The sequence below is a fragment of the Mustelus asterias genome, chromosome 19 (genome assembly GCF_964213995.1).
Source record: "Mustelus asterias chromosome 19, sMusAst1.hap1.1, whole genome shotgun sequence".
NCBI lineage: Eukaryota > Metazoa > Chordata > Chondrichthyes > Carcharhiniformes > Triakidae > Mustelus > Mustelus asterias.
Window position 1 is genome coordinate 26056983 of NC_135819.1, and position 13057 is coordinate 26070039.

Genomic DNA, 13057 nt, shown 5'->3' on the forward strand with positions numbered 1-13057 from the left:
CTGGAACTCAAACCCGGATTGGAACTCAAACCCGGGCTGGAACTCAAACCCGGGCTGGAACCCAAACCCGGATTGGAACTCAAACCCGGGCTGGAACTCAAAACCGGACTGGAACCCCGGGCTGGAACTCAAACCCGGACTGGAACTCAAACCCGGGCTGGAACTCAAACCTGGACTGGAACTCAAACCCGGGCTGGAACCCCGGGCTGGAACTCAAACCCGGGCTGGAACCCCGGGCTGGAACTCAAACCCGGGCTGGAACTCAAACCTGGACTGGAACTCAAACCTGGACTGGAACTCAAACCCGGGCTGGAACTCAAACCCGGACTGGAACTCAAACTCAAACCCGGGCTGGAACTCAAACCTGGGCTGGAACCCTGGACTGGAACTCAAACCTGGACTGGAACTCAAACCCGGGCTGGAACTCAAACCCGGACTGGAACTCAAACCCGGGCTGGAACTCAAACCCGGGCTGGAACCCTGGACTGGAACTCAAACCTGGACTGGAACTCAAACCCGGACTGGAACTCAAACCCGGGCTGGAACTCAAACCCGGGCTGGAGCAGCAAAACCCAGAGCTCCAACTCTCACCAACCTTTGGAGATGCATCATAGAATCCCTCCAGTGCAGAAGAAAGCCATTTGGCCCATCAACTCTGCACCAACCACAATCCCACCCTATCTCTATGACCCCATGCGTTTACCCTAACTAGTCCCCCTGAAAAAAAGGGTCAATTTAGCATGGCCAATCCACCTGACCCGCACATCTTTGGACTGTGGGAGGAAACCGGAGCACCCGGAGGAAACCCACGCAGACACGAGGAGAATGTGCAAACTCCACACGGACAGTGACCCTAGCCGGGAATTGAACCCGGGTCCCTGGAGCTGTGAGGCAGCAGTGCTAACCACTGTGCCACCCATAGAAAGCATTCTTTCTGGTTGTATCACAGCTTGGTATGGCTCCTGCTCTATCCAAGACCGCAAGGAACTACAAAGGGTCGTGAACAAAGTCCAGTCCTTCACACAAACCAGTCTCCCATCCATTGACTCCGACTACACTTCCCACTGCCTCGGAAATGCAGCCAACATAATCAAGGACCCCACCCATCCCTGGATATTCTCTCTTCCACCTTCTTCCATCGGGAAAAAGACACAAAAGTCTGAGATCACATGCCAACCGACTCAAGAACAGCTTCTTCCCTGCTGCCATCAGACTTTCGAATGGACCTATCTTGCATTAAGTTGATCTTTCTCTACACCCTAGCTATAACTGCAACACTACATTCTGCACTCTCTCCTTTTGATTTGATTTGATTTATTGTCACATGTATTAGCATACAGTGAAAAGTATTGTTTCTTGTGCGCTGTACAGACAAAACATACTGTTCGTAGAGGAGGAAATGAGAGAGTGCAGAATGTAGTGTTACAGTATAGAAAGCCCACCAATGCCTCTACTTTCTCAGAAGACTAAGGAAATTTGGCATGTCAGCTACGACTCTCACAATCTTTCACAGATGCCCCATCGAACGCCATTCTTTCTGGTTGTATCACAGCTTGGTATGGCTCCAGCAAACTGTAGTGGATCCAGGTAGACCAGGAGGCTGGAATTGATTCGTGCCATGACTAGCCTTTCAAAGCACTTCATAATGCTGGATGTCAAAGCCACCGGCCTTTCCTTTTGTATGAACGGTATGCTTTGCCTGTAAAGCACGCAAGAAACAATACTTTTCACTGCATCCCAATACATGTGACAATAATAAATCAAACCAATTCTGGACTGGAGCCACAAACCCAGAGCAGAGTCACATTACCTGGAGAAGAAACAAAAATAGAAAACAAGAGCAGATTATTCAGCCCTTTGAGCACTTTATGTCATTGAGCATGATCATGTCTGATTCTCCACACCATTCTGCCGTACGGTTTGACACCTTTAGAGTCCAGAAATATATTTCTATCTTAAATATATTCAGTGACTTGGCCTCCACAGCCTTCTGTGGTAGAGAATTCCGCAGGTTTGCCAACCTCTGAGTGATGGAGTTTCTCCTCATCAGTCCTAAATATGAACATATGAAGCAACAAAACTCAGAGTTGAGCAGCAAGGCCCAGATTGGACCAGGATCCATATTCCAGTCGGGTTGTGGGATCTGGTCACAGGAATCCTTGCTATATACACTGCAGGGAGGTGCCCTTGACACAACTCTTTCCTCAGAAACACGAGGAAGTTTTGTGGAACCAAGGGACCTTGGTGTGTTTGTCCATAGATCTCTGAAGGCGGAAGGGCATGTTATGTTAGTCGGGTGGTGAAAAAGGTGTATGGGACACTTGCCTTTATCAATCGAGATGGTCTGGAATGCGCTGCTTGTGAGGGTGGTCGAGGTGAGTTTTAAAGTACCTGGATGAGCACTTGGCACCTCATAACATTCTAGGCTATGGGCCAAGTGCTGGTAAATTGGATTGGGGGGGGGGGGGGGGGGAGGGGGGGGGGGGGGGGGAGGACAGGTGTTTCTTGCGTGTCGGTGCAGGCCTAATGGGCCGAATGGCCTCTCCTGCACTGTATGATTCTATGATTCTACAAATCTTCTCCATTGGACTCACAGTTTCAGAAAGGTCAGCTTCATTCACAATCTTTTGTCCCACCCCCAGGACCTGCTTTCGCACCATGATTCACACCAAAGTGTAATCTTCAACAAGAAAATGTACAACCACTTTTTCCTGGCCCCGATCTTCAATAGTAATGTCATGGCTGGTCACTGTTGACCAGATGTTTAATTGGAGCAGCTATATCATGGCTTCAGGAGTAGGGCAGAGACTGGTCTCAATTCACAGAATGGCCCCTGGATTAAAACTTTAATTATAACGATAGATTGCTCAGACCTGATTGTATTTTGCAAGTATTGAAAGGTTAAAGGGTGATCTGGGTGGCATGGTGGCACAGTGCTGAGCATTGCAGCCTCAAAGTGCCAGGGTCCCAGGTTCAATTCCGGCCTCGGGACACCATGTGGAGTTTGCACTTCCTCCAAGTCTGTGTGGGTTTCCTCCGGGTGCTCCGATATCCTCCCATAGTCCAAAGATGTGCTGGTTAGGTCGATTGGCCATGATAAATTGACCCTGGTGTCATGGGGATTATCAGGGTAAATGTATGGTGTTACGGGAATACGGACTGGGTGGGATTGTGATGGCTCATCAAGTATTGTGTACATACTTGATGGGCCAAATGGCTTCCTTCTGTATTGTAGGGATTCTATGATCTAACAAACATTTTATGATGAAAGGAAGGGGCTGCAGAAATTGGGGTTTTGATTGAGAATTGATAAGCAGCCCAGAAGTAAATGCAATTCAAAAAAGTTTCAAGTTTATTACACTTAAAAGATAGTCTTTGTTTATCTGACATTTTAACATGTGTATGACATAAGTTTATGTTTTCCCAGAATTAAGGAAATCCTTGGAATTGAAAACTTGGTTAATTTGCACTTCTCCCTGAGAACAGGTTGTATCATTACTATAGAGACTGATTCGGGGTGAAGCCGTGGAGAGAAGATTCTTTCTTCCCAAACTGAACTGATTGCTTCTGGCAACATATTAAATAGAGGCCATTGTAGCTTCACTTCCTCATTAGTATAGTGGTTAGTACCCCTGCCTACCACATGGGAGACCAGGGTTCAATTCCCCAATGGGGAGCTGCAAAAACAAAAATAGGCATCACAATGGCTGGCATCACTGTCTCACAGCACCAGGGACCCAGGTTCAATTCCGGCCTCGGGCCGCTGTCTGTGTGGAACATAGAACATAGAACATTACAGCGCAGAACAGGCCCTTCGGCCCACAATGTTGCACCGACCAGTTAAAAAAAAAACTGTGACCCTCCAACCTAAACCAATTTCTTTTCGTCCATGAACCTATCTACGGATCTCTTAAACGCCCCCAAACTAGGCGCATTTACTACTGATGCTGGCAGGGCATTCCAATCCCTCACCACCCTCTGGGTAAAGAACCTACCCCTGACATCGGTTCTATAACTACCCCCCCTCAATTTAAAGCCATGCCCCCTCGTGCTGGATTTCTCCATCAGAGGAAAAAGGCTATCACTATCCACCCTATCTAAACCTCTAATCATCTTATATGTTTCAATAAGATCCCCTCTTAGCCGCCGCCTTTCCAGCGAAAACAATCCCAAATCCCTCAGCCTCTCCTCATAGGATCTCCCCTCCATACCAGGCAACATCCTGGTAAACCTCCTCTGCACCCTCTCCAAAGCCTCCACATCCTTCCTGTAATGTGGGGACCAGAACTGCACACAGTACTCCAAGTGCGGCCGCACCAGAGTTGTGTACAGTTGCAACATAACGCTACGACTCCTAAATTCAATCCCCCTACCAATAAACGCCAAGACACCATATGCCTTCTTAACAACCTTATCTACTTGATTCCCAACTTTCAGGGATCTATGCACACATACACCTAGATCCCTCTGCTCCTCCACACTATTCAAAGTCCTCCCGTTAGCCCTATACTCAACACATCTGTTATTCCTACCAAAGTGAATTACCTCACACTTCTCCGCATTAAACTCCATCCGCCACCTCTCGGCCCAACTTTGCAACCTGTCTAAGTCTTCCTGCAAACTACGACACCCTTCCTCACTGTCTACCACACCACCGACTTTGGTGTCATCAGCAAATTTGCTAATCCACCCAACTATACCCTCATCCAGATCATTAATAAATATTACAAACAGCAGTGGCCCCAAAACAGATCCCTGAGGTACACCACTTGTAACCGCACTCCATGATGAATATTTACTATCAACCACCACCCTCTGTTTCCTATCCGCTAGCCAATTCCTGATCCAATTTCCTAGATCACCCCCAATCCCATACATCTGCATTTTCTGCAGAAGCCTACCATGGTGAACCTTTGTGTGGAGTTTGCACATTCTCCCCATGTCTGCGTGGGTTCCCTCCGGGTGCTCCAATTTCCTCCCACAGTCCAAAGATGTGTGGGTTAGGTTGATGGACCATGCTGAATTGACCCTAATGTCATGGAATTAGCCAGGTAAATGTGTGGTGTTACGGGAATAGAGACTGGGTGGGATTGTGGTCAGTGCAGATTTGACGGGACAAATAGCCTCCTTCTGCATTTCAGGGATTCTATGAAGACTGTATCTCTCCAGATTAAGAATTCCAACAGGTGACAGGATTTTCTCTGCTTCAGGTGCAGGCCTTCACTCACCGCATGGAATGGACATGGGGCTCCATCTCCATTGGATTTCATGAGGGGAAAGCTCTAGCTTGCAGTTAGCAGAAAAAATGTACAGCAGTCCTGGCAGAAATCAGTCAGCACAGTTAGTTTGGGAAGATAATTGGATATTTGTTGGCAACTCAAACAAAAAGCTGAGGAATGCACACTTGAAGTCAATAAAGGAGAAGGTGGAGGATCACATAGCCTAAGGTTAATGGAAGGACGCTGGTGGAGGACGTGGTTAAAAAGGCGTATGGTGTGCTGGCCTTTATCAATCGAGGGATTGAGTTTAGGAGTCCGGGGATAATGATGCAGCTATAGAAAGAACAAAGAAAGAACAAAGAACAGTACAGCACAGGAAACAGGCCCTTCGGCCCTCCAAGCCTGTGCCGTTCCTTGGTCCAACTAGACCAATCATTTGTATCCCTCCATTCCCAGGCTGCTCATGTGACTATCCAGGTAAGTCTTAAACGATGTCAGCGTGTCTGCCTCCACCACCCTACTTGGCAGCGCATTCCAGGCCCCCACCACCCTCTGTGTAAAAAACGTCCCTCTGATATCTGAGTTATACTTCGCCCCTCTCACCTTGAGCCCGTGACCTCTCGTGATCGTCACCTCCGACCTGGGAAAAAGCTTCCCACTGTTCACCCTATCTATACCCTTCATAATCTTGTACACCTCTATTAGATCTCCCCTCATTCTCCGTCTTTCCAAGGAGAACAACCCCAGTCTACCCAATCTCTCCTCATAGCTAAGACCCTCCATACCAGGCAACATCCTGGTAAACCTTCTCTGCACTCTCTCTAACGCCTCCACATCCTTCTGGTAGTGCGGCGACCAGAACTGGACGCAGTACTCCAAATGTGGCCTAACCAGCGTTCTATACAGCTGCATCATCAGACTCCAGCTTTTATACTCTATACCCCGTCCTATAAAGGCAAGCATACCATATGCCTTCTTCACCACCTTCTCCACCTGTGTTGCCATCTTCAAGGATTTGTGGACTTGCACACCTAGATCCCTCTGTGTTTCTATACTCCTGATGACTCTGCCATTTATTGTATAACTCCTCCCTACATTATTTCTTCCAAAATGCATCACTTCGCATTTATCCGGATTAAACTCCATCTGCCACCTCTCCGCCCAATTTTCCAGCCTATCTATATCCTGCTGTATTGCCCGACAATGCTCTTCGCTATCCGCAATTCCAGCCATCTTTGTGTCATCTGCAAACTTGCTGATTACACCAGTTACACCTTCTTCCAAATCATTTATATATATCACAAATAGCAGAGGTCCCAGTACAGAGCCCTGCGGAACACCACTGGTCACAGACCTCCAGCCGGAAAAAGACCCTTCGACCACTACCCTCTGTCTCCTATGGCCAAGCCAGTTCTCCACCCATCTAGCCACTTCTCCTTGTATCCCATGAGCCTTAACCTTCTTAACCAACCTGCCATGTGGGACTTTGTCAAATGCCTTACTGAAATCCATATAGACGACATCCACGGCCCTTCCTTCATCAACCGTTTTTGTCACTTCCTCAAAAAACTCCACCAAATTTGTACGGCACGACCTCCCTCTTACAAAACCATGCTGTCTGTCACTAATGAGATTGTTCCGTTCTAAATGCACATACATCCTGTCTCTAAGAATCCTCTCCAACAACTTCCCTACCACAGACGTCAAGCTCACCGGCCTATAATTTCCTGGGTTATCCCTGCTACCCTTCTTAAACAACGGGTCCACATTCGCTATCCTCCAATCCTCAGGGACCTCACCCGTGTCCAAAGAAGCGACAAAGATTTCCGTCAGAGGCCCAGCAATTTCATCTCTCGTCTCCCTGAGCAGTCGAGGATAGATGCCATCAGGCCCTGGGGCTTTGTCAGTTTTAATGTTCCCTAAAAAACCTAACACTTCCTCTCTTGTAATGGAGATTTTCTCTAACGGGTCAACACCTCCCTCCGAGACACTCCCGGTTAACACGCCCCTCTCCTTCGTGAATACCGATGCAAAGTATTCATTTAGGATCTCCCCTATTCCCTTGGGTTCTAAGCATAATTCCCCTCCTTTGTCCCTGAGAGGTCCGATTTTCTCCCTGACAACTCTTTTGTTCCTAACGTATGAATAGAATGCCTTAGGATTCTCCTTAATCCTGCCTGCCAAGAACATCTCGTGACCTCTTTTTGCCCTTCTAACTCCCCGTTTGAGTTCTTTCCTACTCTCTCTGTATTCCTCCAGAGCTCCATCTGTTTTCAGTTGCCTGGACTTAATGTACGCCTCACTTTTCATTTTAATCAGATCCTCAATTTCCCTGGTTATCCACGGCTCTCGAATCCTACCTTTCCTATCTTTCCTTTTTACAGGCACATGCCTATCCTGCAGCCTTATCAATAGTTCCTTAAAAGACTCCCACATGCCAGACGCGGACTTACCCTCGAACATCCTCTCCCAATCAACATCCACCAATTCCTGCCTAATCCGGCTATAGTTAGCCTTCCCCCAATTTAGCACCCTGCCCGTAGGACAGCACTCATCCTTGTCCATTACTATCCTAAAGTTAACAGAGTTGTGGTCACTATTTGCCACATGTTCCCCTACCGAAACTTTGACGACCTGACCGGGCTCATTTCCCAGAACTAGGTCCAGTATAGCCCCCTCTCTAGTCGGGCTATCTACATACTGTTCCAAAGAACCTTCCAGTACGCATTTTACAAATTCCTCCCCGTCCGGACCCCCAGCTCTAAGCACTTTCCAGTCTGTGCCAGGGAAATTAAAGTCCCCCACTACAACAACCCTAGTTTTTCTGCACCTATCCAGAATCTCCTGACATATCCTTTCCTCCGCTTCCCGTGGGCTGTTGGGTGGTCTGTAGTACACCCCCAGCATAGTGACTGCACCCTTCCTGTTTCTGAGTTCCACCCACAGCAACTCAGTACATGACCCCTCCAAGTTGTCTACCCTCTGCACCGCGGTAATATGCTCCTTAACTAATATCGCTACTCCCCCACCTTTTTTAGCCCCTCCTCTGTCTCGCCTAAAACACTTATACCCCGGAATATTCAGCTGCCAGTCCTGTCCTTCTTTTAACCAAGTTTCCGTCACCGCAACCACATCCAAATTCCGCATAAGCATTAAGGCCCTAAGTTCGTCTGTTTTACCCGTTACGCTCCTCGCATTGAAGCAGATGCACTCCAGACCTCCAGGCCCACTCAGGTCATCCTCCTCCAGAGTGCTCCTCTTCTTAGCTAGCCTTGCCCTGGCCCCCAGCTCAACCCCAGCCTCAGTATTTACTGACCTACTGTTTTGTTCCCCACCCCCCTGCCACACTAGTTTAAATCCTGCCGAAACACTCTAGCAAAACTCCCAGCCAGGATATTTGCTCCCTTCCAGTTGAGGTGTAACACATCCTTTCTGAACAGTTGCCATCCTGACTTGAAGATTTCCCAGTTATCTATGAATTTAAAACCCTCCCTCTTGCACCAGTCCTTTAGCCACGCGTTCAACTGTAGAATCTCCCTGTTCCGAGCCTCACTTGCAGTAGACACCGGGAGCAGTCCAGAGATTGCTACCCTCGTAAGACCCCACTTGGAGTACTGTGCTCAGTTCTGGTCGCCTCACTATAGGATGTGGAAAAGATTGAAAGGGTGCAGAGGAGATTTACAAGGATGTTGCCTGGATTGAGTGGCATGCCTTATGAGGATAGGCTGAGGGAGCTCGGTCATTTCTCCTTGGAGAGACGAAGGATGAGAGGAGACCTAATAGAGGTATATAAGATGTTGAGTGGCATAGATCGGGTGGACTCTCAGAGGCTTTTTCCCAGGGTGGAAATGTCTGCTACGAGAGGACACAGGTTTAAGGTGCTGGGGGGTAGGTACAAGGGAGATGTTAGGGGTAAGTTTTTCACACAGAGGGTGGTGGGTGAGTGGGCTGCCGTCAGTGGTGACGGAGGCGAACTCAATAGAGTCTTTTAAGAGACTCCTGGATGAGTACATGGAGCTTAATAGGATGGAGGGTTATAGGTAGGTCTAGAAGGTAGGGATGTGTTTGGCACAACTTGTGGGCCGAAGGGCCTGTTTGTGCTGTAGTTTTTCTATGTTTCTATGCTCCCGTCTACATCAACGGGGACAAAGTGGAAATGCTTCAAAATGGAAGAGCTTCAAGTTTTTAGATGTCTAGATCACCAACAACCTGTCCTGGTCCTCCCAATGCCAACACTATAGTTAAGACACTATAGTTAGTTCTTAATTCTAAAATTCAGAGAAATTTGCTCTGCACATGGCTAATCTGGAGTAAAAATACATTTCTCAGGAAAGATCCTCCAATCCTGTTCATTGGAATATCACAACACAGTAATCATTTTCTTCATGAACCATAAGAATAGTTTATTCTTTTCAATCCATTCAGCTGTCATAGTGACATTTTGTCGGGCTCCCATGTGCACCAACGCCTCTATTTTCTCAGAAGACTAAGGGAATTTGGCATGTCAGTTACAACTCTCACCAACTTTTACAGATGCACCATAGAAAGCATTCCATCACGCAAACCAGCCTCCCATCCATTGATTCTGTCTACACTTCCCGCTGCCTCGGAAAAGCAGCCGGCATAATTAAGGACCCAATGCACCCCGGACACACACACTTCCACCTTCTTCCATTGGGAAAAAGATACAAAAGTCTGAGGTCACGTACCAACCGACTTAAGAACAGCTTCTTCCCTGCTGCTGTCAGACTTTTGAATGGACTTACCTTGCATTAAGTTGATCTTTCTCTACACCCTAGCTGTGACTGTAACACTACATTCTGCACTCTCTCGTTTCCTTCTCTATGAACGGTATGCTTTGTCTGTATAGCGCGCAAGAAACAATACTTGTCACTGTATCCCAATACACGTGACAATAAATCAAATAACTGTGGTCCTTCTCTTCCTTTTTATATATTTAGGGGCTTTTGTCAGTGTTTATATTCCTCGCTAGGTGCTCTGGCAGTTTATTTGCTCTCTCATTAATATCCGTTTAGTCCTCCTTTGCTGGATTCTGAATTTATCCCTGTCTTCGGGGCTAACACTGACTTTTGCCTCCAAGCTTTTCATTCATACTCTCCTTAACTTCCTTGGTTAGCCATGGTTGGTTTATTCCTCTCAGAATCTTTCCTCCTTACTGGGATATATTTTTGCTGAGAGTCTTGAATTACCTCCTTAAATATCTGCCACTACTTGCTTACTGTCTTTCCTGCTGATCTATCCGCCCTGTCCACTTTAGCTAACTCTATCCTCATTTCATTGCAATAGCCTTTATTTATGTTAAACACAGTTGTTTCCAATTCAAGTTTCTCACTGTTGTGGGGGAATTAAAGAGATGGACACAAAATGGTTGCCTGGGAAGGGACATTAACAGGCACTGGCTTTTTAGCACAGACAGTTACTTAAAGTTAAAACATGCAGGAATCGAAATGCTGCAGGAAGCTAGTCAGAGCTTGAGGCACTTTAAGATAAGGGCAGACCCAGAACAATAAGTCTGATAATAAGGTCAGCCACAGATGGGGACATAAATACATAAATGCAACAAAATCAGCCACTGAATGTATAGATCGAAACCAGTCATTGACAGAGGAAATGTATCCATTCAATGAACAATGATATGTTAACTGTCCATGTCTGTACCTGTCTGCTTGTAACGATGTGTCAACTACCAACATCCATAATCTGCCTACTCAACTTATAACGATGTGTTAAACGGCTAATGTCCATACTGCCTATTGTCTAAAAGGTATAAAAATGATCAACTACCATTGTGTAATTGAGAAGGTAGCTGCCAAGTACTGCAGAGTGCCAGTGTTTTCTCCCGAAGCTTCGTGTCCGAAATAAAACTGTATTGTTGAAACCTCCAAGTCTGACACCAGTGGTAAATTTCCCACAACACTCACTCTCAAACTGAATATCAGGGATCAGTGCTGGGACTTTTGCTGTTTGTAATATATATAAATGATCTGGAGGAAAATGTAACTGGATTGATTAGTACGTTTGCGGACGACCTAAAGGTTGGTGGATTTGCGGATAGCGATGAGGACCATCAGAGGATACAGCAGGATATAGATCAAAGAACAAAGAACAAAGAACAATACAGCACAGGAACAGGCCCTTCGGCCCTCCAAGCCCGCGCCGCTCCCCGGTCCAGGATTGAATCCTGAATCCAGGATCCCCGCCCAATTTTCCAACCTATCTACATACCAATATCCTATCCACCGAGCTGTCCCCCACAGCTACGATGCTTTGTTCATTACAACCTATTAACTCACCCCCACCCCCCCATTCCAGACCATGTGATCTCCAGGGAGAGGCGAAAACCCAGAGTGAAAAACCCCAGGGCCAATATGGGGAAAACAAAATCTGGGAAATTCCTCTCCGACCCCCTGAGGCGATCGAAACGAGTCCAGGAGATCACAATGGCCCTGATCGGAAAATGCTTCCCAACCCTAGTCATTTCCACTTCCACGAGAAACAAGGAACAATTAGCCCGCGCCGCTCCCTGGTCCAAACTAGACCATTCTTTTGTATCCATCCATTTCCACTCTGTTCATATGGCTATCCAGATAAGTCTTAAACGTTCCCAGTGTGTCCGCCTCCACCACCTTGCCTGGCAGCGCATTCCAGGCCCCCACCACCCTCTGTGTAAAATATGTCCTTCTGATATCTGTGTTAAACCTCCCCCCCTTCACCTTGAACCTATGACCCCTCGTGAACGTCACCACCGACCTGGGGAAAAGCTTCCCACCGTTCACCCTGTCTATGCCTTTCATAATTTTATACACCTCTATTAAGTCTCCCCTCATCCTCCGTCTTTCCAGGGAGAACAACCCCAGTTTACCCAATCTCTACTCATAACTAAGCCCCTCCATACCAGGCAACATCCTGGTAAACCTCCTCTGTACTCTCTCCAAAGCCTCCACATCCTTCTGGTAGTGTGGCGACCAGAACTGGACGCAGTATTCCAAATGCGGCCGAACCAACGTTCTATACATCTGCAACATCAGACCCCAACTTTTATACTCTATGCCCCGTCCTATAAAGGCAAGCATGCCATATGCCTTCTTCACCGCCTTCTTCACCTGTGACGTCACCTTCAAGGATCTGTGGACTTGCACACCCAGGTCCCTCTGCGTATCTACACCCTTTATGGTTCTGCCATTTATCGTCTCGCTCCTCCCTACATTATTTCTACCAAAATGCATCACTTTGCATTTATCAGGATTGAACTCCATCTGCCATTTCTTTGCCCAAATTTCCAGCCTATCTATATCCTTCTGTAGCTTCTGACAATGCTCCTCACTATCTGCAAGTCCTGCCAATTTTGTGTCGTCTGCAAACTTACTGATCACCCCAGTTACACCTTCTTCCAGATCGTTCATATAAATCACAAACAGCAGAGGTCCCAATACAGAGCTCTGTGGAACACCACTAATCACAGGCCTCCAGCCGGAAAAAGACCCTTCCACTACCACCCTCTGTCTTCTGTGACCAAGCCAGTTCTCCACCCATCTAGCCACCTCCCCCTTTATCCCATGAGGTCCAACCTTTTTCACCAGCCTACCATGAGGGACTTTGTCAAACGCTTTACTAAAGTCCATATGGACGACATCCACGGCCCTTCCCTCATCAACCATTCTGGTCACTTCTTCAAAAAACTCCACCAGGTTAGTGAGGCATGACCTCCCTCTCACAAAACCATGCTGACTATCGTTAATGAGTTTATTCCTTTCTAAATGCGCATACATCCTATCTCTAAGAATCTTCTCCAACAACTTCCCCACCACGGACGTCAA